Source organism: Lycium ferocissimum, unplaced genomic scaffold, assembly GCF_029784015.1.
Source record: "Lycium ferocissimum isolate CSIRO_LF1 unplaced genomic scaffold, AGI_CSIRO_Lferr_CH_V1 ctg638, whole genome shotgun sequence".
In the NCBI taxonomy this organism is placed as follows: Eukaryota; Viridiplantae; Streptophyta; class Magnoliopsida; order Solanales; family Solanaceae; genus Lycium; species Lycium ferocissimum.
Genome location: NW_026726335.1, coordinates 344,505 through 363,619, shown reverse-complemented (window position 1 = coordinate 363,619; position 19,115 = coordinate 344,505). Strand labels below are relative to the sequence as shown.

Below are 19,115 nucleotides of genomic sequence, written 5' to 3'. Positions count from 1 at the left end.
TTCTGTATAACCTGCTTTTTTTTTTTTTTTTTTTTTTTTGCATAATGTTGTGGAACTTGTAATTTGCTTCAGTATAAGAAAAAATATGAAGAAAATGCACTATCTCAGACTATATAAGAGCTGATCTTATGCACAATGGTTATTATTTCTTAAAAATATGTAAAGTTAAGATGGAAAACTAAAGCAGTTTATCAACAAGCTTACACAATTATTATTCATATTGCTCCAATTTTTATGTATAAATTTAACCTGAGATATACGTTGTACTAAAATAAAACCATGGTGGAACGGTGCCTTGGGAATAAGACGGTAGTGTTTTATGTTCGGCCTATGTGTGCGATTTCTCTTCTTAGAGGAGAAATGTGACATGTAGCTATTTATTTATTCGTCTCATTTTAACATCCCTTTTAGCTTTTCTCTTGAAACAATACTTATTTGGGTTAATTAATACGTCGTTGATATTTATAAATCTACTAGTTACATGAGGACTGTGCTTACAAACTCATACTTAGATCTAATTTTTTTTAAAAATATCACTTGTGTTACATTTTTTCAATTGCATAATTAATTTAATCTATTGGCACATGTATCATTAACTTATTGGTAAGTCTTTATAATTATTAGAGTTTTTCAGTCACATAATTGAATAATTTATAAAAAGTAAATTATTTATGAGGAAAGAAGTTTGGAATGAGAATTAGTAAATACAAAGAAATACAAGATTTGATATTCACTAAAGAAGCAAAACTTTGGAGGTTTAAAACAAATAAAGGGTGGGGTGCTTATCGGTCGGTTTATCGGTTTATGGTTTATAGACACACTTAACCGATAACCAAACCAATAAGATATTCGTTATCGGTTTTAATCAGTTTAGGTCCTTAACGGTTCAGTTTTCGGTTTAACCGATAAGAAAATACTTTCTTTTTTTTTTTGTCTTGTTTTCATTTGTTCATATACATTGCTTTCATGCATAAAAGTCTACACAAATTACAAGCAGAAGCAAATTTCAAGACGTTATTAGTAAAACAAACTTGTGTTCTTTCTGGTCAAGTTTGAGAGAACTAAAGTGTCGCTTATAGAAATACAGTCCTGGAACGAAAGTAAGAATTTAAGAAATAGAGTTTGTATTTAAAAGCTAAAGTCACAAATATAATTAGAGATAAAAAGGTAATTTTAATATAATTTTATTGGGTTATCGGTTTAACCTTTAACTAAAACCTCAAAGTCAAAAACCAGCCTGATAGTCCAATAAAAATATTTACAAAACCATTTAAAAACCGTTAACCCAATAATCCGATACGGATAATCAATAACATTTTTCTCAGTTCGGTTCATCGGTTAAACCGAATTTTGCACATTCCTAGTGTGTTCGGTATGGAGGAAAACATTTCAAAAAATGTTTTTTCAATTTTTTCATGTTTGGTTTTGTAGAAAAATAAGTTCCTTAAAAATGAGAAAAATAACTTTTTTGGTGATAGTAGAAAAATTGGCAAGCTAGCATCAACAGGTTTAAAACCCAATGATAGCAATATTGTTTCCGTTTAGAAGGACAAAAATCAAGGAATGAAGAGATAGAGATCAAATTAGGTCTTCCATTGGATATTCTTTTTCTTTTAACAACACCCCCACCCCCCAAAGGCCAGGGGCCCCCCTTTTGCTCCGTTGATGACTCGAACCACAACCTTCGGGTTGGAGGTGGAGGGTGCTTACCATTTGAGCAACCTCGTATCTTCATTTGGATATTCAATGTTGCAGTTAAAACTTTTTATGTGTTGTACATGTGCTGGCTAGGTGTTGTACTTATTGGAGTGACTGGCTTTTAAAAAGATTAGACAAATTGGTCGTGAAATGAAACGGAGAACCACCAAAAGATGCGGTGCAGCGGAAGGGGCTACTCCTCTCTTAATTAGAGGTTTCGGGTTCGAGCCTTGAGTATGAAAACATCCTTGTTAGGGAGCGCTTCCCCTGAATGGGCCTTACGCGGCGTCAATCTGAATTTAGCAAGGTTCAATACGGATACCGAACACCGAGTGAAAAATAAAAAAAAGGAATAGATAATGGGACAACTGTTGTTTTTTCATGAAAAGGACAGAGGAAGAAATACACAATAGTGATTTCCTTAGTAAATACACGCGTTCATTTAGAAGCTAATGGTGATGGTATGAGACAAGACCAAGTACAAGGTACCATTTACATAGCTCATTGTACAAATCTTCACAGCCTAAGTTGTCTTTTTAAGATAACATCACAACCTAAGCTTTGGGATATATTAGGAATTTCTCCTAAGAGGCCCCACCAAAGGTTTGTGAGGACGACAAAAACTACATGTGTTTATTTAGAAGCTAATGGTGATGGTATGAGATAAGACCAAGTACAAGGTATCATATACATAGCTCATTATACAAATCTTCACAGTCTAAGTTGTCTTGTTAAGATAACATCACAGCCTAAGCTTTGGGATATATTAGGAATTTCTCCTAGGAGGCCCCACCAAAGGTTTGTGAGGACGACAAAAAATATACATGTTTATTTAGAAGCTAATGGTGATGGTATGAGATAAGACCAAGTACAAGGTACCATTTACATAGCTCATTGTACAAATCTTCACAACCTATGTTGTCTATTTAAGATAACATCACAGCCTAAGCTTTGGGATATATTAGAAATTTCTCCTAGGAGGTCCTACCAAAGGTTTGTGAGGATGACAAAAAATACATGTGTTTATTTAGAAGCTAATGGTGATGGCATGAGAAAAGACCAAGTACAAGGAACCATTTACAAAGCTCATTGTACAAATCTTCACAGCCTAAGTTGTCTTTTTAAGATAACATCACAGCCTAAGTTGTTTTTTTAAGATAACATCACAGCCTAAGCTTTGGGATATATTAGGAATTTCTCCTAGGAGGCCACACCAAAGGTTTTTTAGGACGACAAAAAATACACGTATTTATTTAGAAGCTAATGGTGATGGTATAAGATAAAACCAAATACAAGGTACCATTTACATATATCATTGTACAAATCTTCAGCCTAAGTTGTCTTTTTAAGATAACATCACAGACAGCCTAATGTGAAATAGTCCCACATCGGGGCCATCGTGGGACGTGTGGTCTCTTTAAATGGCTTGGGCAATCCTCCTTCCTTTGAGCTAGCTTTTAGGGTTGAGTTAGGCTCAAGATCTATTCTTAACATGGTATCAGAGCATGACCCATCCCAATTATTATTTCCCGATGTTGGGCCCTGTATCAAATTGCCTATGCACCAGATGTCCAGTCCTGGGAGTGAGGTGGGGTGTGAATTAGTCCCACATCGGGGCCATCATGGGATGGGTGGTCTCTTTAAATTGTTTGGGCAATCCTCCTCCCTTTGAGCTAGCTTTTGGAGTTGAGTTAGGCTCAAAATCCATTCTTAATACCTAAGGTTTGGGATATATTAGGAATTTCTCCTAGGAGGCCCCACCAAAGATTTGTGAGGACGACAAAAAGTAAGGATTCACCCATATATTAAGTAGTAATTTTTTACTATTAATCATAGTACTGCAATATTTTTATATATCAACAAATATTTTGATTGATAAGTACACAAATTGGTTTACTCGATCGTAAGTTATATATGCCAAGGACATTACTGGAATATATATATATATATATATATATGTTGGTGTTCTCAGTGTCAGTGAGACCTTGCATTTTAGTGCTCCCCTAACATAAAGGGGAGCTTTTTCTAAGTGGGTCGCTTCGCTTATATATAACCCACACTATATATATTTCATTGCCGCTAAGCAACATTTTCTGATATAAGAGTATATATCAACCGATTTTTTTCTTCCATTTGAATTGATTTCAATAATCCTAGTTGCTTTAATAGGTAATATATAAAAATATTAAAACTTGATATATATATATATATATATATATATATATATATATATATATATATATATATATATATATATATATATATATATATCCGGTTCTAAACTAAATGCAATTCAAACAAGAGCAAACATTTGATAACAAACGCACCTCACTAGATAATACAGCATAATGGGGAGAAATTGGCAAAAAGGTATTTATTTGGACCACTAATTAAGTTTTAGCCAGTGTTCCAAAATTATTCGGTATTTAGTCACTTTTTAATGTGGAAATAAAATATTGATAATAACACTCCTAGTTAAAATACGAAAAAAGTACTCTAGGAAACTCGTACTGGAGTTCAAACATTTATTAGCTTGAACTCCATGAATCAATAAATATTTGAATTTCATGAATTGTTCATGGAGTTTGAAACTCTAGCAAAGTTTCGAATTCCAGCACATTGAGTTGGAACTTGTCAAAGCTTTGAATTCCATGTGTTAGAGTTATTGTGTTTTAGCTAGGAATATTTTTATATAAATATTATTTTCATTATAAAAAAAAATGGCTATTTCTAAGTTACATTTAAAGGACTAAATTGCGTCCGAGCTAATATTTACATCATAATGTCATTTACGTTTATGCATGTACAGCATCGCCCGAAGTCTGATAACTGTTAGTCGACCTACTAATTATATTGCGGTAATGGGCCAATGCCTATATACCCAACTTTTTTTTACAAGACATCAATTGTTATGCTTGAAATTCATTTCTCATAGATAAGTGGAAGGTGCTTGTTCTCCATTTGCTTGTACTTATGCACTTCATTTACATGGTGGCTTTCACAAGCTTTTGAGTAAAGGGGCCAACTCAAATTATATTTGTTGCATTTTATTCTGACAAGTTATCAATACCTCTATCTCTCGAATGACAAAAAGTTTACCTAACTGTGTTGTCTCTTCTTCCACCTTTTTCATTATGTATAACAACCATGAAATATGCATAAAAAATGACCCACATTGACAAGGACCGATTTCCTTCATTGGGTTTATTCTGAGCTGTACTATGTACACACAAAATATCAGTCCTTTTGATGAAATATGAGTCATAGGAATCAATGTACTATGTACACACAAATTAAAACATCAGTCCTTTTGATGAAATATGAGTCAAAGGAATTAGTGACGTACGCAGGATTTTTCATAAGTAATGTCACATTTTATATTGAGAATAAATAAATAAAGCACTATAAAGTCGTATTAAAGAAAGAGAGTACAATATAAATAAAACACAGCTCACGTATATTACTATAACTCTTCTCATGAGTATTTACTTTTTGATTATATTTAAAATGACCTCATTAAAAATAATATTTTAACGCTTTTTTATATGTATATAATGCACCAAACTATCACTAAAAAACTCATCATTCATTTGATTCCGCAATCGTTTTAATCAATTTTGTTGGAAAAAAAAATGAAAGGAAAGGAAAAAAGAAAAAAAATAGCACAACAACTAGAAAACAGCAGCATAGTGTGTGAAAAATATATAATTATCGCCAAAGAAGACAAAAATATTTATAGACTGAATGGTATAGTGCTTTTTTAACTTCTAAGAGGTTGGTGGTTCGAAACTCTCCTATCTAGATGGGGTGCAAATATTTTAAGTTTTAAGATAGCAAAATAAAGCTATGAGGTTTCGAACTCAAGACCTCCAATCCAAACTAGAGGTGCCAGACCAGCTAAGCTATAACGCTTTTTATGTCTAGCAGTGTCATTTTATTCAATATATCCTTATTTCGTTTCTGCTTTTTAGTTTTACTAGTTTCTGGATACGCACGTTGCGCGTGTAGTTCATATAATGAATATAAAATATTTTAATAGATTACAGAAGTTATATAGTAAAACTTAAAAAGTATGTTCAAAAAGTATGTTTAACAAAAATAATGTAAGATTTCGCTTTTTAGAAAGTTTTGATCTTTTGCAGTGATTAACCGCAGATAAATTCCTATTGAATTTTGTGTGAAGAAACCAAATATGAAACAAAATAGAATACAAAGCAGATCATATTTATTTATTCTTTGTAACAGGAAGAAGAAGGATATCCTAACTACAGGTGAACAGAAGCACATTATGATTATAACATTAACTATGCACGTGAAGAGAATAACAACTATGCAAAATGCAAAAGAATAAATGCTGCAAACTGGTATCGAATCCCTGACCTCTAACAGGAACATTGAACCCACTTGACCATCACTCCACGAGATTGCTTTGGTCCAAGTGGATTCAAAATTATGAGTTATGTCATCTACAATTATAAGGATAAATATTAGTTAATCTGGGCAAATAATAAAGCATAATACTCATTGTTAGGTTGAAAATTTATTGAAAGAAAACTAAGGATATGGTAAAAAAGACATCGAACATACCTCACTACAACAGAATTACATTTTATCAATAGTACACAAGTCAACGAAAAATTAAAAAAAAAATTTAATTGTATAACGTGGACTCATACAATATAAATTGTAAAAGTGGATCATAGACGTTTTACAAATATATTTTGTAAAACGTGGACCCATCCACGTTTTACCTCTAAATTATTTTTTTTTTTTTTTTTTTTTTTTTAGAGCACTAAAAAAAAAATTTAGTAAACTTTTTTTTTTTTTTTGGTAACACTTAGTGTGTTTTTTTTTTCATACTTTGACCAATGATTAATCGTGTGTGAAGACTAATATTTTATATAGAAATATTTTTTTTAATATTTAATGAATTAGAATTTTATTACATCAAGGATACGTAGACAAATTCGTCATTTTAGGGGTTGAAAATGAAGTTTTGTTTGAAAAAACTTAGTGTTTGAAATTTTAAGGTTATTTTAGTCAACTTTATATGTTGAGAAAATTAATCGCCTTTATTTTCAAAAATTGAAACCGCAGAAGTGAAATTGACATTCAAGTACATTACCTTGGGATTTTTACGTTGAAATCTATTGCGTATCATCATCTTATAAGTAAATAAAACTGAAAATTTCACGCCAATTTGGGGGAAAATCGAAATCAATGGGATAAAAGGCGTTTTTTTTAAAAATCACACTTCGGCCAAACCGCCCTTGTGGCATTTGTCCGCATAGATCTCGAAAAATACGCAAGTTCAAAAAAAAAAAAAAAAAAAAACGCGTAAAAACCGAGACGCAAAGTTATGACCATCTAAAGTTTGACCACTTTACAACTAGTTTTTCTCCCTATATTTTTTAGAATTATATTTATATTCAAAATAATGTTTTATCGTGATTAAAAAATAACACGTATTAAATCAAAACCTTAAAAAATAAAACACTTAAACCTTAAACAAAACTTATTTCTAAACAAAAAACCCCTAAAATGACTATCCAAATCTAGTATCCTTGAATTTAATAGAGCCTACATTATTGTAAACTTAAAAAATATATTCTATATAAAATATTGACGTTTCTAGTCTTCACACACGACTAATCATTGGTCAAAGTATGAAAAAAACATAAGTTTTTTCAAACAAAACTTACTTCGGGCATTTTCAACCCCTAAAATGACGATCCGAACGTCTACGTATCCTTGATGTATTGAGCCTACATTATTGTACGAGAAAAAATATCAATTCTATATAAAATATTGACGTTTAGTTTCACACACGATTAATCATTGGTCAAAGTATGAAAAAAGTTTTGACACTTACTAAATTTTCTTTTTTTAGTGAAAAAAAAAAAAAAAAAAAAAAAAAAAAAATTTAGAGGTAAAACGATCATACAAAATATATTTGTAAAAGTGTGAAGATCCACGTTTTACATTTATATATAGAATCAGAAGCCACGTTATACATTAAATTTTTTTTTTTTTTAATTTTTCGTCGAATAACAACTTGCAAAAAAAAAAAATTTGGGGTATATCGTGGATCGAATCCCAGGATATAAATTGAACCCCTTTGGTATATAAAATTTTTGGGCACCCCACGACATTGCTTTGGTCCTTGGATCAAAAAGGTATATCACCATATTTTTCAATGAAGTGGTTTCATTTGAACCCTCTTGCACCTATGTTGATCCGCCCCTGCTTTTAGTATTATATGATATACATATTTAGTGAAATTTTTTGATGAAGCAGTGTCACGTGACATCCCTCGGCAAAGGGTAAATCCGCCCCTGATAGGAATTGAAGCGCAACCCTATTCTACATCTAAATTGTCAAATCTCCAAAACAATGATCTAATTCTTCTTCCAGAAGACAAAAGAGAAACAAAAATTCTCCCGTAAATATAGTTCAAGCTAGTTTAATTTATCTACATCAACAATCTAAACAAATATTACATTCCAGGCCGGTCACATTACATATATAGCTGTACAACTTACCTTATTTTCAAGATTACCTAATTTTTATTGAGAATCACATATAAATTTCTTTCGAGCGATATGATGGGATATAATTATTTTACAGTACTATGAGTATAAATAAGTTTAACATTATATTTGTGATTGCAAACCAACGCGATTGGGCTACTCTTCGAGTCTATTCATGAAGAAGGAAGCATTTGAGGAGCTAGAAGAGAAGATCTCAAGAGTCTGCAACATTTGAAAGGTGGCTTGGGAAGCTTTGGAGAAGACATCCCAAAGTGGCTAAAAGTGGCTATGAACATGATTTTGATCCCGAATGGTTATATACTTTGATAAGTTCTAACAAATTTAAGGAAGAAGTTCCAAAGCATATGGCTCGTCTTCGGTCTAACTTCATAAAACCTAAAATCTCACCCCTCGCTTTCTCCTTCCGATAGTGTCTATACACTTTATTTCAATAGATAATTGAGCTTTCATTAGCAAGAGCAAACATAAACGTCGAATCAGTCGAATTAATCCTTCAAGTTTGAAGTTTAGCTTACTTGTACGTGGATGTACATTACGAACAATAACTCATTGTGCATCTACACCACGACAAAATTAGTTAAAACAAAAGGATATGCTTTTGTACAGTCTCATGCACTTTTTTTTTTTTTTTTTTTTTTTAATTTGGTTAAACAAGATAATATAATATGCGCCATTAGAAAATGTAGGGTCCTCGTGGGCAACGGAGTCACAAGCTATGTAGCTATTACAGTTAATTTTAATACTTGCACAAAAAAAAATGATTAATGCGATTAGCCCAAATATTACAGAATTGAAATAAGCATATAATTATGTGGCAATTAATAGTTGAAGAATACTCCACTAATTGATATCTGATTTGTCTATTTTTTTTTTAATCAACCTCACCAGTCACGTATCCAAAAGATAGTATATTCACTCTCATTGGTATGTCAATGTCTAGGGGTATAATATACACTAAATAATTTGTGTCAAGTTTAGGAGGAAGTCTCAAAATATTATGCCTATATAATTAATATGCATCATTACAAAAACGTAGGATATTTGTGAACAATGGATTTACAAACTACATAGGTATTACAGTTAAGATAAGTACAATTAGCTGAAACGTTACGTACAAAAAGAGTTCCTAACATATTTAACCATACCGCTCTACTAGCAAACACAAGAGGAACTGATAACAGATCGATGTAGCTTATCAAAAAGTTGTTTCTTTGCTCTTTATTTAGCTAGTAAATCTATCTTTTTCTGGTCCCTCTCTAACAATGTCAGATCTCAGGGCCTCTGAGATGCATCATTAATAACTTGTATTCAGATAAAATAGTTTGGTAAGTATCATTATTGTGTTTAAGTAAGTTAATTACCTCCTTCGAATCTACACATATCTGCAACAGTTGGTAATTGTTCATCTAAGTGATCCTGATCAATTCTTGCAGTAGTGTACACAAACTTTTTTTCCCTATTTGGGACATAAAACGTCATCAACCAAATTAAAGAATATTGGAGACAAAAAAAAATTTCGTTTGGAAATTGGATTTGAGATAGTTGTGTCGTGTCAGAATAAATTCATAAAGAAACTTTTGGAAATTTATTTTTTAAGGCTGGAGATCAGAAGCAACTCCCAGTCACCATGTGGTTTCTGCTTTTCAATGTCAATTCACAGTCCCAACACTGGATAAAAATGTGGTCCAACTTACTATAGTATGTGATAGATGAAACATTACAACACCAAGTAGGTACTTCTCGCTTCAAAATAAGTGTCCATTTAAACTTTTTTACACCCCCAAAACATTAACTATTCCTAGAAAAGTAAGTATTTTACTTAAAATACTTTTAATTAATAAGATTCTTGCTTAATTATTGCTTTGAGTAAAGAGGAAAAAATCTGAAAAAATAAAGTTAATCTCATTTTGATTTTGTAAGTTAACACTTATTTTGAACCAAAATAAAAAGTTTAAGTGAACACTTATTTTGAACCGGAGGAAGTATTTTCTTTTCTGATTCCTAGTAGTTAATGTTGCTACGTTCGAACTTGATTTATAACCTTGATTTTAAATATTCAACCATGTATATAACTGTACGTGGGAGTGAAAACATTGAATTACATCTTCTGTATAGTGGCGTGTGCTAGATTTTGCACAAGCAATGTCTATTTATTGTCACAATTTGACTTGTAAGTGAGTATGGCTCTTGAACTATGATGGTTTTAAGACTACTTCTCATCCCAAATTGATATTTAATTTATACTATTATTTTCAAGCGGTATTATTTGTACAACTTCAACGTGGTCCTGGTTGAAGAATCAACTTCCAATCCCCAAAGGTTCATCGTTTTAACCTGCAACAATAGCACTCCATCCGTTCGTTTGGCCGTAGAAACCCAAAAAAAATTCATTTTTTTAGGAATTTTTGAAGTTGGAGTTGGAGTTATGTTTGGTCATAGTTTTTGCAAATAATAATTAGTTTTTGAAATGTACTTTTCCTAAAAAACTTGAAATGTGATTTATATCCCTTAATTTCTAAAAGCTAGTAAAACCACCCAAACCAATTAATAAACATAACCAGTGCGAGAAATATAGCAATTACACTTGAGATCAGCACATGGAGTGCTCAAAACTAATGGTTTCTTTCCATCAAAAGGCTGCAATGGAGTCTTACTGGTGTATACAAAAAAAATATAACATCTCTAAATATGGTTTTGTTGTGAAATTCTCACCTACTTATTTTCTTTTAGAGGCTTTTTAGCACATGATGTTCAATGTTATTAGAGTGGAGAGCAACTGAGTTTCTTTTGACCAGTGAAAAAATTTGTATGAGCTTTTAGGGTAAAAATTGAGCAACATAAACTTTTGGGATAAAAATTGAAAACAAAAAAATAAAAAAAGTTGTATTTGAGATTTTTATGGCCAAACACCATAAAGTGAAAAAATATTCCGGAAAAAAGGGAATAATTCTCATGGCCAAACGGGTCCTAAGATTGTGACTTGACAACCTTTTTCTCATCACACGCCAAAATTACAGCACTCCCTCCGTTTCAATTTATAGCACATATTGGACTTTGCACCAAATTGAAAAGGAAAGAATTTTTTTTGAAACGTATGGTCTAAAATAAGTTTTAAACATTTGAGTGACTGTAAATCTCATTAAGGATAAATTAAGAAATTTCAAGTTAAATTATTTTTAAATAAAAAAAGGTTACATTCATTTTAGAACAGACTAAAAAGAAGTGAGTCACATTAATTGAGATAAAGGAAGTACATATTTAATATTTGGAACCGTGAAAAGAAAATGAAATGTCTTTACAACTATTGTATATAGAATGCACGTAAGGGTAAGATAATGCATACAGTAAAACTCCAATTAGATACTACTATGTAACTAAAAATTGATTTCATTAAAAAGTAATCCTTGTGGTAATATTCAAACATTTGTCCGTCTTTCTTTAAGCATTTCTACAATCACTAAAGACGAGACATAGCATGAATCTGCTCATGACTTTGATCGTAAACCCGAGGCTTTTCCCTGTTGACTTGGCTTGATTTCTTGCTTGTTTGATTTGCATTTTCCTTTATCTTTGCAACTGCTCTCAAAAGATTCTTCTGCACTTTCCCTGTTCCAGTTTTGGGCAACTCTTCCACAAATTGAACCTTCTTTGGTACCATGAATCCCGGTAAGTTCTTCCGACAATGTGCTATGATGTCTGATTCTTTAACCGTGGAGTTGTTCCTCAAGATAACAAAGGCACATGGACTTTCACCCCACCTAGGATGTGGCATGGCCACAACAGAGGCCTCTACTACATATGGATGTTTCGTGATCGCACTTTCTACTTCCACGCTGCTTATGTTCTCTCCACCTGAAATGATCACATCTTTGCATCTGTCTTTGATTTCCAAATACCCATCTGGGTGAATCACTCCCATGTCTCCTGTGAAAAACCAACCATTCTTGAATACTTCTGAATTCGCCTTTTCATTCTTTAAGTACCCTTTCATGATACTGCTTCCCCTCAGGCATATCTCCCCTGTTGCTTTCCCGTCACGAGGCACGCTTTCCATAGTCTTGAAGTTCTTCACATCAACATCAGCAAGTGTTAGTATGCCCAGGCCTTGTCTTGCTTTTAACTTAGCTTGATCTTCCCAGGGTAATTTGTTCCACTTAGATTGCCACTCGCACACCAGGGCTGGTCCAGTGGCCTCGGTGAGCCCATAGGCGTGGACCACGTGGAACCCCAGCCTCTCGATTTTCTCGAGAAGTGGTGCTGGTGGGGGTGAACCCCCTACCAGTATATGAACTGGGTTTGTTAGCTGGCGCTGCTCGTGTGGCTTGGCCTCAAGGATTATGTTGAGAACAATAGGGGCAGCGCACATATGCGTTACCTTGTGTAACGCCATGTTGGAATAGATTTCATGGGCTGTAGTATTGCGGATGCAAACATTGGTCCCACCCCTTGCAGCTATTCCCCATGTGAAAGTCCATCCATTGCAGTGAAACATTGGGAGGGACCATAAGTACACAGGCTCAGTGCCCATTTCCCAACCCAAAATCAAACTCAAAGTGCTTAAAAAAGCACCTCTGTGGCTGTACACAATCCCTTTGGCTCTGAAGTTGTACCTGATGTATAGCTCAAAGTAATTGGATCCCATTCATCATCAATACTTTCAGGGGCATATTCAGGGTTGCCTTGGTACACCAATTGCTCGTATTCGAGCTCCCCGAACCGAATTCCAGTAGGGGAGTCGAGGTCATCAATGACAACAATGAGAGGCATTGGCATTTGAAAGTCTGCCATTAGTATTTCAATGGCCTTTTTAGCTTTATCGACGTATTCATAGTCGACAAAAAAGATCTTGGCTTCCGAGTGCTTGAGAATAAGGGCAACATTTCTTGGGTCCAGCCTTGTGTTGATGGCGTTCAACACAGCTCCTGCCATTGGCACAGCAAAATGCATTTCTAGCATGGCTGGTACATTTGGTGCCAGGACCGAGACCTGCATGATCATAAAAATAAACCATATAATTAACATAGGAACATATTCTCAATTGTTTAATGGAACCAAAAGTCATGTACTTTCTATAACATGTCAACCAGGCAACGAATTAAGAATGTCAACAACTAAGACACACTAATTAATCACGTTAATTAAAAGGTTGAATTGATACACTTACCACGTCGTTCTTGACAATGTTTAAGGATCTGAGGGAGGAAGCGAGGCGACAACAACGTTCGTAGGTTTGGCGCCAAGTGAAGCGGACATTGGCATAAATAATAGAGGTGCGTAGGGCTTGAACATTTTCTCTAAGTGTTTGTTTTTTATTGTGTTGTCTACTAAAACTTGGTTTTTTATTTAGGCCTTAGTTTTTATTTATTTATATACTAATCCCTTTCCTTTCATTTTATGCATGACCATCGCATATGAGTCCGAGGGACTCGTTCTTCTCCCGCATTCGGAGTTGGGCTAAAAGCCCAACGAAATCTTTCCGAGTCATTCCCTATCAATCCTGTCCGCAGCAGAAAATAGAAAACAGAATTTATTGGGCCGAAGCCCAATAGCAGGCAGATCCGCAAAGAATGTATAGGAAGGAAATTTGCTGGGCTGAAGCCCAAATAGCAAACAGATCAGCAGTCCCAAAGTGGGCTGGCCCATTTGATATTATTTGCCCTTTCATTTTATTTTTGTGCATATTAATTTGTATTATGCAACTAACTTTTTGTTTGTCTTTTTTTAGTTTAGATAAATCCTGATGAATTAGTAGGTTTAGTTTAGAAATGGGTAGCTAGTTTAAGAAAGACTAACAATTGATTGCATAAGTTCATTATTTGCTTTTCATGTTACAACTATTTATGATGTCTAATATTTATTTTATTTAGAATAATTGATTTGCAAAATGGCGTGAATACATATTTTGAGTTAAAGGAATCGTAACATCTCAGACATAGGTTCTATGTAACTTTGACTGAATAGGTTCTATGAACCTATGCCTTGCGAAATTATTATTATTTTCGACTATGTTTGGTTTCGAACTCAGAACCTCGGGGTATTTTCGAACGCCTTTTTAAGCGAAGGGCAAAAATTAAAGACCAGCGAATTGAGGGATAAAAATTAAAGACCAGTCCGTATGAGGTATAATCGTGCAAATTGGCCCTCTCAAAGTAGGGGAAATGGACATTTGGTCACTTTTTTGAAATTCTAATCAAATTTCATTTTTTTTTGCACGGATTCACTTCGCGAAAATTCTTTCTTATAAGGCAAAATTTAGTTATGATTTGTAGGCGAAGGTTTGCCTTTTTTATTTTTTACTCTGTTGGAATTCTACCTTTTGCCTGAATAAGTCTAATTTTGCTAAGAAACTCTGCCTTGCGATTTTTTCTTTTGTGATTAAGCCGGGATTCGAACCCAGAACCTTGGGATATTTTAGGCTAAGGACAAAAAGTTAAAGGAACAAAAATTAAAGACTACAAATTGCCATCAAATTTTGGCTAGCATTTTAATAGTATTAATTACACTTTAGCCACTTTTTACTATGAAAATTTAAAAAACTCTTAAAACTTTGGATATTCAACATGCATCTTGAAGTACAGGACTATGAGAAATGTTCTTGGAGTTAAAACTGATACGGTTCAAATTTCAAAATAAAATATGAAGTTTCAATTTTTATCCATTCATATTTCCGAAAACTTTCATGTGTTTGACTGTTTGAGTTCACCTTTATAACTTTGCACTCTAGAATTTTTACTAAATTCCTTCTAGGGTCCTGAAATTTCAACCGTATGAGTTGAACTCCATAACATTGTCCCGGATTTCGATAGAGGTATCGTCAGAGAAATAATTACTATACTAATAGGAAGAGTTAGTTACTTTGATTGTCATCCAAACTATAAAAATTACCTAGTAAAATTACTTTTTTATAACAATATATTAACTCATAATTTATTTTTTTCCTCATCGGAACAAAATTCTCAGATCATACAAACAATTAACTCATGATAAAGTAAATCAAATATGGTTATATTTTGACTTTCCTTCCAAGTAAAAGTAAAACTCAAATATAATAAGAAAATCAGGACAAAACCCTAATAGTTTATACTATCATATAGCTATATCTAAGCTTCCTTAAAATGTGGGATATGTGAGGGCTTTTTCAATTGACAAGTCCACGTTGTGGGTCCACTCTATTATTACTTCTCGTTCTCTCTTCACCCACTAGGCTTCTTCCATTCACCCTCGCATAACTTACACCAACACCCGTTATATCTCCATTTGGCAACACATACCATTTCATTGCACAAATTTAAATAATGCAACAAGATTAAGACACGATGATAGAATAAATAATGTCCTGAAATTAATTAATCAAAGTCATTTAAAATGAAAGATAATGATAAGAATAAAAATGTTCAACTCACTATTAATTATAAGTTAAATTTGAGTAAAAACTAAGTAACTGTTATAAAATAAAAACTATAAAGTAAATACACGGAAGAAATGTATAGAGAGAGATAAGATTGTATTGCTACTCTTTCAATTCTACATATGGCCACTATTTATAAGGAAAAATATATGCTTGATGGCCAAGCCATTTAAGATAACAGCTTGGGGGTCACGTACTTTTGGTGGCCAAGTACATTGGTGCCCAAGCAACTTAATGGACAAACATACTCATAACACTCCCCCTTGGATGTCCATTAATTAGATGATGTGCCTCGTTAAAACCTTATTAGGAAAAACCTGTGGGAAAAAGTCTCACTGAAGGAAAAAGAGTACACATATCTAGTAATACGCTTTGAGAGCTGCGTCATTAAAAACCTTACCAAGAAAACCCAATGGGACAAAACTTGGTTAAGGAAAAAAGAGTAAAACGCGTATTTCACTCCCCCTGACGAAGAACAACATTCAGATGTCGTAGTCTTCGCATTCCAATCTTGAATATCATCTTCTCAAGAGTTGAAGTTGGTAAAGATTTGGTGAACAAATCTGCAGGATTGTCACTTGAACGGATTTGTTGCACATCAATATCACCATTCTTCTGGAGATCATGTATGAAAAATAACTTTGGTGAAATGTGCTTCGTTCTATCTCCTTTTATGAAACCTCCTTTTAATTAAGCTATGCATGCAACATTATTTTCATATAATATTGTGGGTACTTTTGTATCACATTTCAAGCCATATCTTTCTCTGATGAAATGTATCACTGATCTCAACCACACACATTCTCTACTTGCTTTATGAATAGCGATTATCTCAGCATGATTTGAAGAAGTAGCAACAATGGACTGCTTTGTCGATCTCCATGATATAGCAGTACCTCCGCATGTAAACAAATAGCCTGTTTGAGATCGAGCTTTATGTGGATCAGATAAATAACCTGAATCTGCATAACCAACAAGATCTGTACTACCTTTGTTAGTATAAAACAGACCCATATCGCTTCCCTTCAGATATCGCAATATATGCTTAACTCCATTCCAATGTCTTCGTGTAGGAAAAGAGCTATATCTTGCTAGCAAATTAACAGAGAACGCTATGTCTGGTCTTGTAGCGTTAGCAAGATACATAAGTGCACCAATTGCACTAAGATATGGTACTTCAGGACCAAGAAGCTCTTCATGTTCTTCCTGAGGTCGGAACGAATCTTTAATCACTTTAAGTGAGCGAACAACCATTGGAGTACTTAAAGGATGCGCATTGTCCATGTAAAATCGTTTTAAAACCTTTTCGGTATAAGCAGATTGATGGATAAAGATCCCATCTGTCAAATGTTCAATCTGCAAACCAAGACAAAGTTTTGTTTTTCCCAGATCTTTCATCTCAAATTCTTTCTTTAAATATTCAATCGCCTTTTGGATCTCTTCTGGAGTTCCAATTAGGTTTATGTCATTAACATAAACGAATTATAACGAACTCTGATTTTGTTTTCTTAATAAAAACACATGGACAAATGGCATCATTTATATAACCTTCATTTACCAATTACTCACTGAGGCGATTGTACCACATGCGGCCTGATTGTTTTAGACCATACAACGATCTTTGTAATCTGATTGAATACATCTCCCGAGACTTTGAGCTAATTGCTTCAGGCATTTACCAGAATTCCTTTAATCTTAAGAAATGTGTGAAACCTTCCAACTCCCTAGAAAAGAATTAACAGCAGCAGGACGTCAATAGAAGCATGACCATCTGAAAATGAAAACCAACCACAAAAGTAGAAATTGAAGTGAAGATGAAAGGGCCAAAGAGGAGAGAGTAACTCAAATGGAAAAAAGAGAGGAAATTGATGAAATTTGTAAATATATGGAAACAACTTCAGAATAGTGGAAACAAAAAAGAAGCAGAAATGGAACAAAAAAAATAGAACTCACCAGAAAGTAGAGAGAAGAACGACATGCAAACAGAGAGAGATTAAAATTTTACCAAAACAAAAGCACCTGAAATTAAGTTGACTTGGGTCTGCAAACAATAGACACGTACATCCTCTAGAAAGTCCACATAGTTAACTAGTAATAATTAGGAATGAATATAGGTACATCGCAAACTCATGAACATATGGGCTATATGCTAAAAATGAACAAATCTCAAATGACATGACAAATGGCATCATTTATATAACCTTTTCCGTTTTCTAGAACATTAAACTTTAAGAACCTTCAAAATCTAGCCATATGTGGGAAGATTGAAAAAAACAATCATTTAATCTCTATATCCACCATGACAACAGTTAGAGCGAAAAGAGCTGATCGAAGCTAGTTGGAAAAGGAAGATGAAATAGTGAGAGAATGATAGCTCTTGCCCGTGAAGTGCTGCTGGCTAGTTTGACACTAACCTAAGCCTTCTAACTCGGAGAGTTTCCAGAGAGAGAGAGTATATAGAAGGGACTTAAGACGTATCCGTGGCTATTAAGCTATAATTCAATCTTGTGAGAGGTTCTTCATATGATTTGAGAAGATCAATGAAAATTTTGCATCGTGAAGTTAGGATATCAGAAGAAAGAAACAGAAGTCAAATTAGTTCTTTGCATTTTACCTATGATTCTCTAATTCTGAATTGTTTGTGTTGATAAAACCATGAAAGGTGGTGAAAGCTAAATAGTGAAGATGAGGGAGCGTAATCCTTTATCACTAATTAGAATAGGAATGTCATCCACAAACAATTCCCCCTGGGAAGCTTCAAAACCTACGTTGCTCCGACGCTTCAAAAATGTTGTCGCATCCATGTTGGATCCTCCAAAAATGCACTACTTTTGGAGGATCCGGCACGCAACCATCGGCATAATTGAAGAGCCCGGGCAACATAGTTCAAAACAAGCCAAAGCTATCTTTAGATATGGTCCAGTCTCAGCTTGGTTATGGAGGAGGGGTTGCTGATTCTATTGTTGCAGAGTCCGACACCTTGTCAGGGGATGCTATTTTCCCTTTTCCTTTTCCCTAAAAAACTGTGTTGTTTTTCATATTACCCCTTTGCTTTAGCAATACCCTGGTCCATCTAGTCATTGTATGGGAAAATATTCCTACATATCTTTGAGCAACTTACTATCTGGAGACTTGAGTTCGTCGGAAGAAGAAGCATTATAGATGGTCCAAAAGACTTCTAACGGCGTGATGTCCAAATTTCATAAGTTTTGAAGTCACTCTATTGGCTCGTCTCAGATTTTTCATTTTCATTTTCCGCATGGTGGCAGTGAATTATTTTTACTTGAAACATTTCTTTGCTCGTTCATACTAACGATGTTTAGTTTGTTTTCTCGACTGTAGACTGAGTTGGCCAAGCACACGAGGGACTACTAATCCAAAGAACAGTGATATTTGGTTCTCAACAACCGGTGCCTCATGAAATTTCCTGGTTCGGTGTAGGCTAGGAGTTTGGTTTG

The 19,115-nt window shown here is 33.8% G+C and overlaps 1 pseudogene; it reads right to left on the bottom strand.

Annotated features, from left to right (window-relative positions):
* Positions 1-11,485: 11,485 nt before the first annotated feature.
* On the bottom strand, positions 11,486-17,332 carry LOC132045265 (trans-cinnamate:CoA ligase, peroxisomal-like; annotated as a pseudogene).
* Between the last annotated feature and the right edge of the window lie 1,783 nt (positions 17,333-19,115).